Here is a 14982-nt window from a genome sequence, read left to right on the forward strand (position 1 = left end):
CGTTTCTCCACATCCTCGCCAGCATCTATAGTCTCCTAATTTGTTCATTTTAGCCACTCTGACTGGCACGAGGTGATATCTGAGTGTGGTTTTGATTTGTATTTCCCTGATGAGGAGCGACATTGACCATCTTTTTATGTGCCTGTTGGCCATCTGAATGTCTTCTTTAGAGAAGTGTCTATTCATGTCTTCTGCCCAATTCTTCACTGGATTATTTGTTTTTTGGGTGTGGAGTTTGGTGAGCTCTTTATAGATTTTGGATACTAGCCCATTGTCCGATATGTCAATTTCAAATATCTTTTCCCATTCTGTTGGTTGCCTTTTAGTTTTGTTGATTGTTTCCTTTGCAGTGCAGAAGCTTTTTATCTTCATGAGGTCCCAATAGTTCATTTTTGCTTTTATTCCCTTGCCTTTGGGGATGTGTCAAGTAAGAAATTGCTGCAGCTGAGGTCAGAGAGGTCTTTTCCTGCTTTCTCCTCTAGGGTTTTGATGGTTTCCTGTCTCACATTCAGGTCCTTTATCCATTTTGAGTTTGTTTTTGTGAATGGTGTAAGAAAGTGGTCTAGTTTCATCCCTCTGCATGTTGCTGTCCAGTTCTCCCAGCACCATTTGTTAAAGAGACTGTCTTTTTCCATTGGATAGTCTTTTCTGCTTTGTCAAAGGTTAGTTGGCCCTACATATGTGGGTCTAGTTCTGGGGTTTCTATTCTATTCCATTGGTCTATGTGTCTGTTTTTGTGCCAACACCATTCTGTCTTGATGATTACAACTTTGTAGTAGAGGCTAAAGTCTGGGATTGTGATGCCTCCCGCTTTGGTCTTCTTCTTCAAAATTACTTTGGCTACTCAGGGCCTTTTGTGGTTCCATATGAATTTTAGGATTGCTTGTTCTAGCTTCGAGAAAAATGCAATTTTGCATTTTTGCAATTTTGATTGGGATTGCATTGAATGTGTAGATTGCTTTGGGTAGTATTGACATTTTAACAATATTTATTCTTCCAATCCATGAGCATGGAATGTTTTTCCATTTCTTTTTATCTTCTTCAATTTCCTTCATAAGTTTCTATAGTTTTCAGCATATGGATCTTTTACATCTTTGGTTAGGTTGATTCCTAGGTATTTTATGCTTCTTGGTGCAGTTGTGAATGGGATCCATTTCTTTGTCTTTCTGTTGCTTCATTATTAGTGTATAAGAATACAACTAATTTCTATACATTGATTTTGTATCCTGCAACTTTGCTGAATTCATGTATCAGTTCTCGCAGACTTTGGGTGGAATCTGTAGGGTTTTCCATGTATAATATCACGTCATCTGCAAAAAGTGAAAGCTTAATTTCATCTTTGCCAATTTCGATTCCTTTGATTTCCTTTTGTTGTCTGATTGCTGATGCTAGAACTTCCAACGCTATGTTAAACAACAGCGGTGAGCATGGACATCCCTGTCATTTTCCTGATCTCAGGGAGAAAGCTCTCAGTTTTTCCCCATTGAGGATGATATTAGCTGTGGGCTTTTCATAAATGGCTTTTATGATCTTTAGGTATGTTCCTTCTATCCTGACTTTCTCAAGGGTTTTTATTAAGAAAGAATGTTGAATTTTGTCAAATGCTTTTTCTGCATCGATTGACAGGATCATATGGTTCTTATCTTTTCTTTTATTAATGTGATGTATCACATTGATTGATTTGTGAGTGTTGAACCAGCCCTGCAGCCCAGGAATGAATCCCACTTGATCATGGTGAATAATGCTTTTTATATGCTGTTGAATTCGATTTGCTAGTATCTTGTTGAGAATTTTTGCATCCATATTCATCAGGGATATTGGCCTGTAGTTCTCTTTTTTTACTGGGTCCCTGTCTGGTTTAGGAATCAAAGTAATGCTGGCTTCATAGAATGAGTCTGGAAGTTTTCCTTTCCTTTCTTTTTTTGGAATAGCTTGAGAAGGTTAGGCATTATCTCTGCTTTAAATGTCTGGTAGAATTCCCCAGGGAATCCATCTGGTCCTGGACTCTTATTTGTTGGGAGATTTTTGATAACTCATTCAATTTCTTTGCTGGTTATGGGTCTGTTCAAGCTTTCTATTTCTTCCTGTTTGAGTTTTGGAAGTGTGTGGGTGTTTAGGAATTTGTCCATTTCTTCCAGGTTGTCCAGTTTGTTGGCATATAATTTTTCATAGTATTCCCTGATAATTGCTTGTATTTCTGAGGGATTGGTTGTAATAATTCCATTTTCGTTCATGATTTTATCTATTTGGGTCATCTCCCTTTTGTTTTTGAGAAGCATGGCTAGAGGTTTATCAATTCTGTTTATTTTTTCAAAAAAACAACTCTTGGTTTCATTGATCTGCTCTACAGTTTTTTTAGATTCTACTTTTTTTTCTGCTCTGATATTTATTATTTCTCTTCTTCTGCTGGGTTTGGGGTGTCTTTGCTGGTCTGCTTCTAGTTCCTTTAGGTATGCTGTTAGATTTTGTATTTGGGATTTTTCTTGTTTCTTGAGATAGGCCTGGATTGCAATGTATTTTCCTCTCAGGACTGCCTTCACCGCATCCCAAAGCGTTTGGATTGTTGTATTTTCATTTTCATTTGTTTCCATATATTTTTTAATTTCTTCTCTAATTGCCTGGTTGACCCATTCATTCTTTGGTAGGGTGTTCTTTAACCTCCATGCTTTTGGAGATTTTCCGGACTTTTTCTTGTGGTTGATATCAAGCTTCATCGCATTTTGGTCTGAAAGTGTGCATAGTATGATCTCAATTCTTGTATACTTATGAAGGGCTGTTTTGTGACCCAGTATGTGATCTATCTTGGAGAAGGTTCCGTGTGCACTAGAGAAGAAAGTATATTCTGTTGCTTTGGGATGCAGAGTTCTAAATATATCTGTCAAGTCCATCTGATCCAATGTATCATTCAGGGCCCTTGTTTCTTTATTGACCGTGTGTCTAGATGATCTATCCATTTCTGTAAGTGGGGTGTTAAAGTCCCCTGCAATGACCACATTCTTATCAATAAGGTTGCTTATGTTTGTGAGTAATTGTTTTATATATTTGGAGACTCCCGTATTTGGAACATAGACATTTATAATTGTTAGCTCTTCCTTATGGATAGACCCTGTAATTATTATATAATGCCCGTCTTCATCTCTTGTTACAACGTTTAATTTAAAGTCTAGTTTGTCTGATACAAGTATGGCTACTCCAGCTTTCTTTTGACTTCCAGTAGCATGATAGATAGTTCTCCATCCCCTCACTTTCAATCTGAAGATGTCCTCAGGTCTAAAATGAGTCTCTTGTAGACAGCAAATAGATGGGTCTTGTTTTTTTATCCATTCTGATACCCTATGTCTTTTAGTTGGAACATTTAGTCCATTTACATTCAGTGTTATTATAAAAAGATATGGGTTTAGAGTCATTGTGATGTCTGTAGGTTTCATGCTTGTAGTGATGTCTCTGGTACTTTGTCTCACAGGATCCCCCTTAGGATCTATTGTAGGGCTGGTTTAGTGGTGACTAATTCCTTCAGTTTTTGTTTGTTTGGGAAGACCTTTACCTCTCCTTCTATTCTAAATGACAGACTTGCTGGATAAAGGATTCTTGGCTGCATATTTTTTCTGTTCATCACATTGAAGATATCCTGCCATTCATTTCTGGCCTGCCAGGTTTCATTAGACAGATCCGTCACGAGTCTTATCGGTCTCCCTTTATATGTTAGAGCATGTTTATCCCTAGCTGCTTTCAGAATCCTCTCTTTATCGTTGCATTTTGCCAGTTTCAGTATGACATGTCGTGGAGAAGATCGATTCAAGTTACATCTGAAGGGATTTCTCTGTGCCTCTTGGATTTCAATGCCTTTTTCCTTCCCCAGTTCAGGGAAGTTCTCAGCTATGATTTCTTCAAGTACACCTTCAGCACCTTTCCCTCTCTTCCTCCTCTGGAATCCCAATTATGTGTATATTATTTCGTTTAAATTATGTCACTTAGTTCTCTAAGTCTCCCCTCATACTCCTGGATTTTTTTATCTCTCTTTTTCTCAGCTTCTTCTTTTTCCATAATTTTATCTTCCAATTCACCTATTCTCTCCTCTGCCTCTTCAATCCGAGCTATGGTCACCTACATTTTATTTTGCAGCTCATTTATAGCATTTTTTAGCTCCTCCTGTCTGTTTCTTAGTCCCTTGATCTCTGTAGTAATAGATCTCTGCTGTCCTCTATACTTTTTTCAAGCCCAGCAATTAATTTTATGACTATTATTGTAAATTCATTTTCTGTTACATTGCTTAAATCGTTTTTGATCAGTTCGTTAGCTGTCGCTGCTTCCTGGAGTTTCTTTTGAGGAGAATTCCTCCATTTCGTCATTTTGGGTTGTCCCTGGGGTGGCGCGGAACTGCAAGGCTCTTCCCCTGTGCTGTCTGAGTAACTTGCATTGGGGCCACAGTCAGACCTGATGTCTGTCTCCAGCCCACTGCTGGGGCCACAGTCAGACTGGTGTGTACCTTCTCTTCCCCTCTCCTGGGGACAGGACTCACTGTGGAGTGGTGTGGCCTCTGTCTGGGCTGCTTGCACACTGCCAGGCTTGTGGTGCTGCTTTGATGGGATCTGGCACATTAGCTGGGGTGGGTCCGCAAGGTGCACAGGGGCGGGAGGGGCAGGTTCAGCTCACTTTGCCTTTGGTGGTCTGCTTCAGGAGGGGCCCTGTGGAACCGGGAGGGAGGCAGACCCGTCGGACGGTTGGATCCGCAGAAGCACAGCATTGAGTGTTTGCGTGGTGCAAGCAAGTTCATGATGGGAACTGGTTCCCTTTGGGATTTTGGTTTTGGGGGTGGGCGAGACAGATGGCGCTTCCCAGCACCTTTGTTCCCTGGCAAGCTGAGCTCTCTCCTTGGGGGCTCAACAGCTCTCCCTCACGTTGTCCTTTAGCCCTCCCGCTCTCTGAGCAGAGCTGTTGACTTATAACATTCCAAATGTTAAGTCCTGCTGGCTGTCAGAACACACTCCGGCCGGCCCCTCTGCTTTTGCAAGCCAGACCCGGGGACTCTGCCTTGCCTGGTGGGCTGGCTGCCCCTCCACCCACCTGGCTCCCTCCCGCCAGTCCGTGTAGCACGCACTGCCTCTCCGCCCTTCCTACCCTCTTCCATGGGCCTCTCAACTATGCTTGGCTCTGGAGAGTCCATTCTGCTAGTCTTCTGGCGGTTTTCTGGGTAAATTAGGCAGATGTGGGTGGAATCTAAGCGATCAGCAGGACACGGTGAGCCCAGTGTCCTCCTACGCCGCCATCTTCCTCCGACTCCCTCCTAACCAGTCTTCTTCTATAACTCCCTCTGTCCATCACTACAGTTGTGATGGGAAATGCTATAATCTTACCCTTGATCTGCCATCATTTTGTTCACGTACCTGTCCATCCTTTACGAAGTACATATCCTCCCAAAGAGTGTATCTCCAACCTCCCTCTCCTCTTATACTGCTCTTCAGTGTATATTTGACCCAGAAGAAGTGAGTCTTGATGGCCGTGACAGGTAAAAATTGGTGGAAAAGGGGGGAAGTACCCACTCATATCAGCTGAGTAATTGTTTAGCTAATTACCACTCACAGTAAGAAAATGGAAAATTATAGGCTGATGCTACAGATTTAACTTCTAGTCCAGAATAGTCAGAAGATTTGGTGTTTCTAATTTCAAGTATTTTCAATTCTGTGAAAACAGTATATCAAGTTTCAATTAGAAAACTGTGGTTCATTCACGATAGTGGATGAAAATGCCAACCTTTGCAGTTGTTATAAATCTGTTACTATATAAGTAGATGTGCACCCCAAGGATTGCTCAGTCTAGCCAGTACATTAATTAGTGCCATATAATATATTAGGGAGAAAATGAGTATAAAATATTATGTTTAAAGTTTTGTTTACAAAGGAAGAAAAAAAGAAAATGAGGATATCTTACTGACAATGAGCCTTGTTTCCCGGTGTAGAAAATATGATCAAAGACTGGTATTGAGTATTTATATGGGCTAAATCCATTATTTTTGGCCCACCATACACATAATTATATTTTCTAACATTTATCAAATATTTATGGCTTTTCAACTATTGTATTAAATCAAGCTGTATGGAGAAAATTTGATTAGAGAATATTTTTAAAATTTGGATTTGTATCAGGACTATTTGTTTCATTTCTCAAGTATGAGTTCAGGAGGAAAGGCATACTCTGCTCACCTCCAGGCATAAAGTGAACCATCAGGCTGATGGTTCTTTTGCCTCATCTCTTCATGTCATCCCCTCTCAAATCTATGCTCCCATTTGAAGTGGAAGAAGAGAGCAATCTTCCTTGGAAGAGGAGGATTCATCTTCAGTTAAAAGAAAGGAATTGAAAAAAAAAAAAAAAACGGAGTAGACAGGCTTGCTTGTTAAACCACCAAATAAGGTCTTATTTTAGTAATTACTTATTGAGAATGTCTATGATTTCAGCGTTTTAAAGGACACATGAGGGTGAGACTCCACCCTCACAGATCCCTCTTGCAGTGAGAGGCATAAACACCTACAGCGTGGAATGTTAGGTACAAGGCAGCACAGAGGAAGGATTGGCTAAATCTGGGAATCAGAGAACGTTTTGCAGCAAAGGCGATATTTGAGCTGGGTGTTGAAGGATGAGTATACACTTATTTATATTCTGCTCATTCCAAAAGGATTTAAGGTGCCTTGGAGGAGTTGACCAGACAGTGGAGGAGTAAAATAGCATTTCAGACACAGGAAGTGCCAAAGCATAGAAGTGCAAAAGGGCATGATATGCTTGGGAAGCCATGGGAAGATCTGAGGGAAGATGCACAGAGTACACATGTGAGCCTGGGGGAAGTGAGGCAGATAGCAGAACCATTGTGCCAACCTCTGGCAGTGGTTTGCAAACTTGAGCATGCCTCAGAATCCCCTGGAGGCTTTTAAAGGCACAGATCACTGGGTCTCATCCCCAAAGATTTTGATTCTGCAGATTTAGGGTGGGAGAGGGCAAGAATTTGCATTTTCTTAAAAAAAAAATTTTTTAATGTTTATTTACTTTTGAGAGAGAGAGAGAAACAGAGTGCGAGTGGGGGAGGGGCAGAGAGAGAGAGAGACACACAGAACCCAAAGCAGGCTCCAGGCTCTGAGCTGTCAGCACAGAGCCTCACACGGGGCTCGAACTCACAAACCATGAGATGATGAGCTGAGCCAAAGCCGGATGCTTAACTGACTGAGCCACCCAGCACCCCTGCATTTTTTTTTTTTTTTTTTTTTTTTTTTTTTTTTTTTACAAATTCCCTGGTGATGTTGATGCAGCTGGTCTTGGAACCACACTTTCAGAACCAATTCTTTAGAGTCTGGATTTTGTCAGTAGTCAGTTGGGAGTACCTAGAATGTGTGTAGCTTGAGAAAGAAAGAATCAGTTTTGGATTTAGAAAATTTCCTGGCAGCTGTGAGGAGAATTAGAGAGGGAAAACTCTTGGTAGATTATTTCACATGTCCAAGAGTCAAAGTAAATGGGCCTCATCGCATTTATAGAAAGATGAACTACTCTTGAGAAGATCTAGAGACGTAGTCAAGATTCCTTGGAATGATGGGGCACCCGGGTGGCTTAGTCAGTTAAGCATCCAACTGCAGCTCAGGTCATGATCTCATGGTACATAGTTCAAGTCCCATGTCGGGTTCCACACTGACAATGCAGACCCTGCTTGGGATTCTCTCTCTGTCCCTCCTCCTCTCTCTCTGTCTTCCTCTTTCTCTCTCTCTCTTTCTCTCTCTCTCAAAATAAACTTAAAAAAATTACTTGGTGTGATTCAATATGTGGAATGAGAGAAAAGGAAGAATCTCAGAATGTTAAAATCATGTTCCATAATGTAAATCAAATGCTATAATATTTATGTATTCAAAGAATCCCATGCTACCAAAATCTTTAAAATGAGGCCTAAGAAATCGCACAAAACTTCAGATGACTTTCTTGCCAGTGCGATGTGTGATGCCTTTATAGCTAAGGAGAGAGATGGCTGGGCCATGGTCATTCAACAGCCCCTCAAAATGTGTGACGTGAAGCCCATTCTGATACGGTCAGGCCTTTCTAAGGCAGCACTCTCTAGGGGTGCTGTTTACTCACTGTGCCCACCCTGAACATCAGAACTTTGGCTGCAAGTGTCAGGTGTCGTCTTTCCCGCCTCAATATACTCTTAATAACTGTAGGAGTTTCCCCCACTACATAGGACTTTGTAGATAAAATATGAAGGATAAATTGCAAGCGGCTGAAACCACAAAATAGAACAAGAAGTATATATGAGAAACTTGATCCTAGATTGAACCCATAATAATATTCAGTGAAGTTTTGATCTTAGCTTCCAGTTTCTCTTAGCCAAGTGTGCCTACAGAACCTCCTCTGTTCTGTTCTGTCTTTGTTGTTCTTAAGATGCCAGGGTCTGTTGACCCTTTTCTTGTGTTTTGTGCCATTCTTTCCTTTTGCAGGGCTGTTGATATGGTCGCTTCCTTGTACATGCCCCTTTTTAAATCTTTTTGCAATCTTTGAATTTTTCCATCAGTATAGTCTCTGCCAATGGGATTTCTAAAGGAGGCTGCTGTGTTCAATTCTCATTGCTAAATACTTACAACCCATTAGCTGCTCTTTGTTTTTGTAGCCCATGAACCCTCTGTGTGCTGCCCCTTGGTAGTAATGAGGTGGAGGGGGGTGGGAGGAAGGTATGGAGTGGGGTGCCAGTCAGGTGTTATATTTTGCCCCTTTTGACTAGCTTCACTTTCAGATTGGGTATAAACTGAAAACACATCTCTCCTTTGGACGGAAATGTTACCCTTTCTTTAACAACATTAAACATAATCTTTGGCTGTAGCCTCTCAGGAACTTTTCTGATTCACTATTTTATGCTCACAAATTATGTGGGACACAAAAAAGCTTCACAATACATTTGGCCATTGTTGAGGTTAGAAGGGTTTGTATGTTACTCTTTCTCCTCCCCACCTAAATTCTGAACTGATTGAGAGAGACACATGAGTCAGGAAAAGGAAGATCAAAACTGTAACTCTATTACTGATAGGGTTGATGAGGAATATGTCTTTGGAGGAAAGACAAGTAACGACAACCTACTGACACCTAGTCCTTTGAACAGCTCGACAGAGAGGAAGTCTGAATCCTTAGTGCAGACACATTAACCCAAGCCATTGGCTGTCCCCCTCCTCCCAGGTAATTCCTTCCACCACCATGTTGAAGAATAAAGGGGTGGCGGGTGAAAAGTCCAGATAAACACTCTTTCGTGGAGACCAGGCAATGAATTATTCAAGACAGATATGTTTTCTAATGATGTTTTAACAGTAGTTCTAAGAAAATAACAATGACTGACCATAACAGTGTCTAACAACTGACTTCTGAACGGTGGAAAATTAATTTCTTCCTTTAAGATAATGTCAAACACAGTAGGAATTTTTAAAAATCAGGAAAGTTAAAGTTTATTCCCCAGTCTATGAACGAACATGATGAACGTTGTAATTAGATGCAAACTTGTGATAATTCCACGAATGATCTATTCAATTTAGAAATATATGATTCAGAGAGTTGAATTTTTTTTTTTTAAGTTGTCACATGCTGTTAGTTATCCCCGCCTTTCCTCCACCGCGTTCCTCCACCTTCCAATAGTGGTACAGTTATATCCGGCTACACAGCCACCCCGTGAAAGGAACCCTTACCCAGTCTTTCTTACAGTGAGAGGTAACCATGTAAATATGTTCTCAGCAATACAATGGCAGAGTATAAGTGATACCTGCAATTCCAACCTCATTTGCTTAAAGGAAATGCCTTGCTCTCCACTTTCTTTCCTCTCCTTGGGCTGAGATACTGAGATGATAGAGACCAGTGGCATCAGGGACCCTTAATAAACTAATGGACCAGAGCCTTTCTACCAGCTTAGACTGGCTGGACTTTAAGATGAGAGAGAAACACACTTCTGTCTTTTTTAGGCCACTGTGTTTTTTGAGTCTCTTTTTAATGTCAGCCTAACATTTGTAGCAACTAGACAAATATTTACGCCTATTTTTAAAAGTGTTAAAATATTCAATAGGAAGAAATCTGTACAATGAACTATTGTAGTGGGTTGAACGTGAGCTTACTTGGAAAAAGAAGAATTATGTTAAGGATCTCGAGGTGAGATCATCCTGCATTAATTGAGTGAACCCTAAAGCAAATGACACATGTCCTTATAAGGGACAGAAGAAGAACATAGAGGATAGGGAGGCCATGTGAAGATAGGGAGGGATTCAAGGAATGCATCTACAAGCCAAAGAAATCCTAGAGCTGCCACAAGCTGGAAAAGGCAAAGGAGGATTCTCCACCTTCAGAGGGATCACGACCCAGCCTGTACCTTGAATTCAGACTTCTGGTATCCAAAACTGTGAAAGAGTAAATTTATGTTGTTTTTAAGCCACCCAGTTTGTGGTGATTTGTAACAGCAGCCCTAGCTATCTAATAAAATTTGATAATGATTTTTAAGAAAATAATTCATAAATCCAACACCCAAAGGAGAGCATTTTGGTGTATTTCCTACCACAGCTATCTAATAAAATTTGATAATGAAGTTGGAGAAATTCAAAAATCCTTTTTTGTTTTGTTATGCAATACCGAAAGGAGCATAGAGCACTAATATGAAAGTGGTTCATTCATTTCTTTGTGAGACACCTTCTTATTGCCTGAGGTATATCAGCCACTGAAAGGTACAGAGTATGTAAAGATCAGAGAGACATGGTCCCAACCTTTAAGATGTTCATAGTCTCCTTGGAAAGGAGATATGTACATGGACAACACTGTTTGATTCGTTAAAAAAAAAAAAAAAAAAAAAAAACTAAAAGGAAAAAAACTCTTTGTCACAATTATAGGCTACTCAGCAATGAGAAAATCAACCACGGAGTTTTGGGGCAAATATGTTTGACCAACTAAGAAAGTCAGATATTCAGTTCGTTCCACAGCAATCATTCCGTCTGGGGAATATGACAAGAACTGTATTAATAATGGTCCTTGTATTTGTAAAGCTTTCACTTTATAAATTGGGATTATTATGGATCTGGATTCCTGTTTTTTGTATCTTTATTAACTTAAAAGTAAGTTTATGAAATACCATTCTGTTCTAACTAGTGGATGTCTCCAATTTAGAGTAAGTTTTAAAAATCTATTTCGGGGTGCCTGGGTGGGTCAGTCGGTTATGCATCTGACTCTTGATATCACCTCGGGATGCAGTCTCGCGGTCATGAGATTGAGCCCCATCGTTGGACTCCAGCTCCGTGCTGGAGCACGGAGTCTGCTTGGGATTCCCTCTCACCCTCTCTCTCTGCCCGTCACCCAACCAGTAAATAAATAAATAGATACATAAATAAGTGAACTTTAAAAAAATCTACTTAATGCAGAGAGTTGTTCTAAAGAGAATTGTTCATAATTCCTTCTCACATCCCCAGTTTATGAAATTCACTTTTTATATCTGGCAACCCCATAAATCGGGATCTATTTCAAAATTATGTTCAAAACAACAAAAATTGCCCTTATGATCACGTAGAAAGAATGCATTGAGTATTATTTCTTGGATTGCATTTAGACTTTGGTATGAACGATGCAAGGTTCTCCCCTGTGTAAGTAAACTATTAAACAATATGGAATCTATTGTCTAAGTTACCTCTAAATTTTATTATGGAACCAAAGATCCTTACTAGATTCTTTTTTTTATTATTGTTTATTACTTTTGAGAGAGAGAGAGAGAGAGACAGAGACAGAGACAGAGACAGCAAGCAGGGAAGGGGCAGAGAGAGAGGGAGACATAGAATCCGAAGCAGGCTCCAGGCTCTGAGCTCTCAGGACAGAGCCCGACGTGGGGCTCGAACTCACCGTGAGATCATGACCTGAGCTGTAGTCAGCCGCCCAACCGACTGAGCCACCCAGGCGTCCCCCTTATTAGATTCTTTTTTTGGGAAGGACATCTTCCTTAATAACTCCGACTGTCTTCAACGTGATGTAGGTAATGTGAAAATCTGATTCTACCCTCTCTCCTAGTACTTTAATGTTTCATATCATTTTTTTTTATTTTTTATTTTTATAAGTTTATTTTTGAGAGAGAGAGAGGGCACAGGTGGGGGAGAGGCAGAGAGCAAGGGAGAGAGAGAGAGAGAGAGAGAGAGAGAGAGAGAGAAAATCCCAAGCAGGCTCTTCACTGTCAGTGCAGAGCCAGACATGGGACTCAAACTCATGAACTATGAGACCATGACCTGAGCAGAAACCAAGAGTTGGAGGCTTAATCGACTGAACCACTCAGGCACCCCTCATTTTTTATTTTGACTCACTTCCTATTTTTCACTCAGTGCCTAACTTGTGTGATATCTCCTTTTATACTAGGCAGACTTATCTTGGACACACAAAATGTATATTTACTGTGTATGAAGCATATACTGAAAATAAGTATGCATAAAAGTACTGGAAGGAAATACACCAAAATGCTCTCCTTTGGGTGTTGGATTTACAAATGATTTTTTAAAAAAAATCTTCTCTGTGATTTCTGTCCTAACCTTCTATAATAAAAATTTAATTGATTTTGATGTTTGTTTGTTTGCAATTTAAGGTATCAACTTCCATTCTCCAAATGGTATCCATTCTACAAATGGAAATAGGAGAGTGCAGTGTGGTCTCTGTCGCTCATGTTCAGTGAACACAGCTGGGTCCAAAGGTGTCTTTCCAGGATTAGATGGCGAAGCTGGAGTATCCCTTGTGAGGAATTCCTACTAAGGAATCTCTGCCTAGGCGGCTTGCGGGGCAAGAGTAGGTGCTGAGTTGCTCTCCTCACCAGTGCACGAGGCATGCAGGTAAAAATAAACAACATTCTCAACAGTTTACTCAGTCCAAATTCATTTTAAGTAAAATATTTACGACATTGAGAAACTATAGTCCCAACAGAAAACAAAAAACAAAAACAAACGGCATCACTGACGTACTCAAATTTAGCTTAAGTTCTGAAAAAGGTAACGAAATGACATTTTCATTTAAATACCTAGGTATTTGCTATAATCTTAGAATGCCATATGGTGGTTACTAGTTTATTAGGTAGAAACATCGAGCATATTTGTATATATTTGTAGGTGCATAGCATTTTTTTTTTTAACGTTTATTTATTTTTGAGACAGAGAGAGACAGAGCATGAACGGGGGAGGGGCAGAGAGAGAGAGGGAGACACAGAACCAGAAGCAGGCTCCAGGCTCTGAGCCATCAGCTCAGAGCCCGACACGGGGCTCGAACTCCCGGACCGTGAGGTTGTGACCTGAGCTGAAGTCGGACGCTTAACCGACTGAGCCACCCAGGCGCCCCTATGCATAGCATTTTAATGAATTGTCTTTTTTTTTTTTTTTTTTTTACTACTAAAATTCTGTATACAGCTCATCTCAGTACTCTTGGTTTTGATAATATAATGTTTGATAAACTGATATAACCTTTGGGAAAGGGTAACATGAGATGTCTTGTTCTTTTAAAGAAATTTTTTTTAATGTTTATTTTTGAGAGAGAGAGAGAGACAAAGCATGAGAGAGAGACACACACAGAATCCGAAGTAGGCTTTAGGCCCTGAGATGTCAGCACAGAGCCCAGTGTGGGGCTTGAACCCATGAACCGTGAGACCATGACCTGAGCCAAAGTTGAACGCTTAACTGACTGAACCACCCAGGCGCCCCAGGAGATCCCTTGTTCTATGAAATTAAAGCAGCCAGGAGCACCTTGGTATTTTAAACACCTACTCAGGTAACAGCCAACAACAAAATCAGTTTTGTGCTGATGTTGCTATTTCTTCGCTCTGAGTAAGATTGTTGTTTGACTCAAAGCCATTTTGCTTCTTGGAGTGAATCTTCTTTCATATTTTTCATCCAGGTTTTCATATGGATGTTTTCAAATAAAATATATAAGTAGAACAATATGAAACCAGCCAGGGGTTCAGTTTCAACCTCAAAACACAAAAGAGAAAAAATCAAACGTGGCAAAGAATAAAGTTGTCCTGTGGTTTTAAGACTTACAACATTCACTTATAAAAACACTCATATTCTCAGACAAACAGAAAAATATTGCCCCTAGTGAAACAGTGTTTGCTATTATATGAAATACAGTCAAGTGAAACGAGAAATAAGGGCAAGCATAGACAGATACTAAAGAGAAACGTCATTGTGTAAATGTCCTCAGAAATGAACCTGGAAAAACATACCTCCCTGGGTATAAATATTTCAGCTGAGTTTATGCAAAGGTGTAATCTATTGAAGTCAGCAGAAATCATGCCTCATACAGTTCTGGCTAGAATATGGTTTTTTAATGATCACTAACATCTCATAGAAAGGTCTATATAAATTTTTTGTCTTAATTACTTGAAGCAGGAGCTCCTGTTTCCATGGTGAGCTTTTCCATGAATTAATATTTTGAAATACCCATTTCCTAAAAATGAGGGGATGATCATTATTTCAGTTGTAAACAATTACTTGCATTATTTTCTTTTGCAACCCTGCCTTGCAAATATTGTTTGAGCATGTTAGCATAACACCAGGTAACCTCATGTTATGTTTCAGTAATGTCTGTGTAGATATTTCATTTATGGGAGATATTTCATCTGTCCATCATGGGTCAACCTATTGGTAAACTGTGCTTATTTGAAATCTTCTGTTTAAAAAAAAATGTTTTTAAATTTTAATTTAGAGAGAGTGCATGCAGGGATGAGGGGCATGGGGTGGGGAGGGGGTGAGAGAGAGAGAGAGAGAGAGAGAGAGAGAGAGAGAGAGAGAGAGAGAGAGAGAGTCAAGCAGGCTCCATGCTCAGTGATGAGCCTGACAGGAAGCTAGATCCCATGACCCTGGGATCATGACCTGAGCCAAAATCGAGAGTAGGCCACTCAACCAATGGAGCCACCCAGGTGCCTCTGAAGTCTTCTGTTTTTAGCCTAATGATTTATCTAACTGACTTTTGGAGTCTGTAAAA

The 14982-nt window shown here is 40.2% G+C and overlaps 1 long non-coding RNA gene across 2 annotated transcripts in view; it reads left to right on the forward strand.

Annotated features, from left to right (window-relative positions):
• LOC122210756 overlaps positions 1 to 14982 on the forward strand; it is a 34403-nt gene that overhangs the window by 7094 nt on the left and 12327 nt on the right. For both annotated transcript variants that reach the window (XR_006198225.1, XR_006198224.1), the window contains exon 3: positions 12602 to 12842. This is a non-coding gene — a long non-coding RNA (uncharacterized LOC122210756). The remainder of the gene's footprint in view (positions 1 to 12601; positions 12843 to 14982) is intronic.

Source organism: Panthera leo, chromosome F2 (assembly GCF_018350215.1).
Source record: "Panthera leo isolate Ple1 chromosome F2, P.leo_Ple1_pat1.1, whole genome shotgun sequence".
Taxonomy (NCBI): Eukaryota; Metazoa; Chordata; class Mammalia; order Carnivora; family Felidae; genus Panthera; species Panthera leo.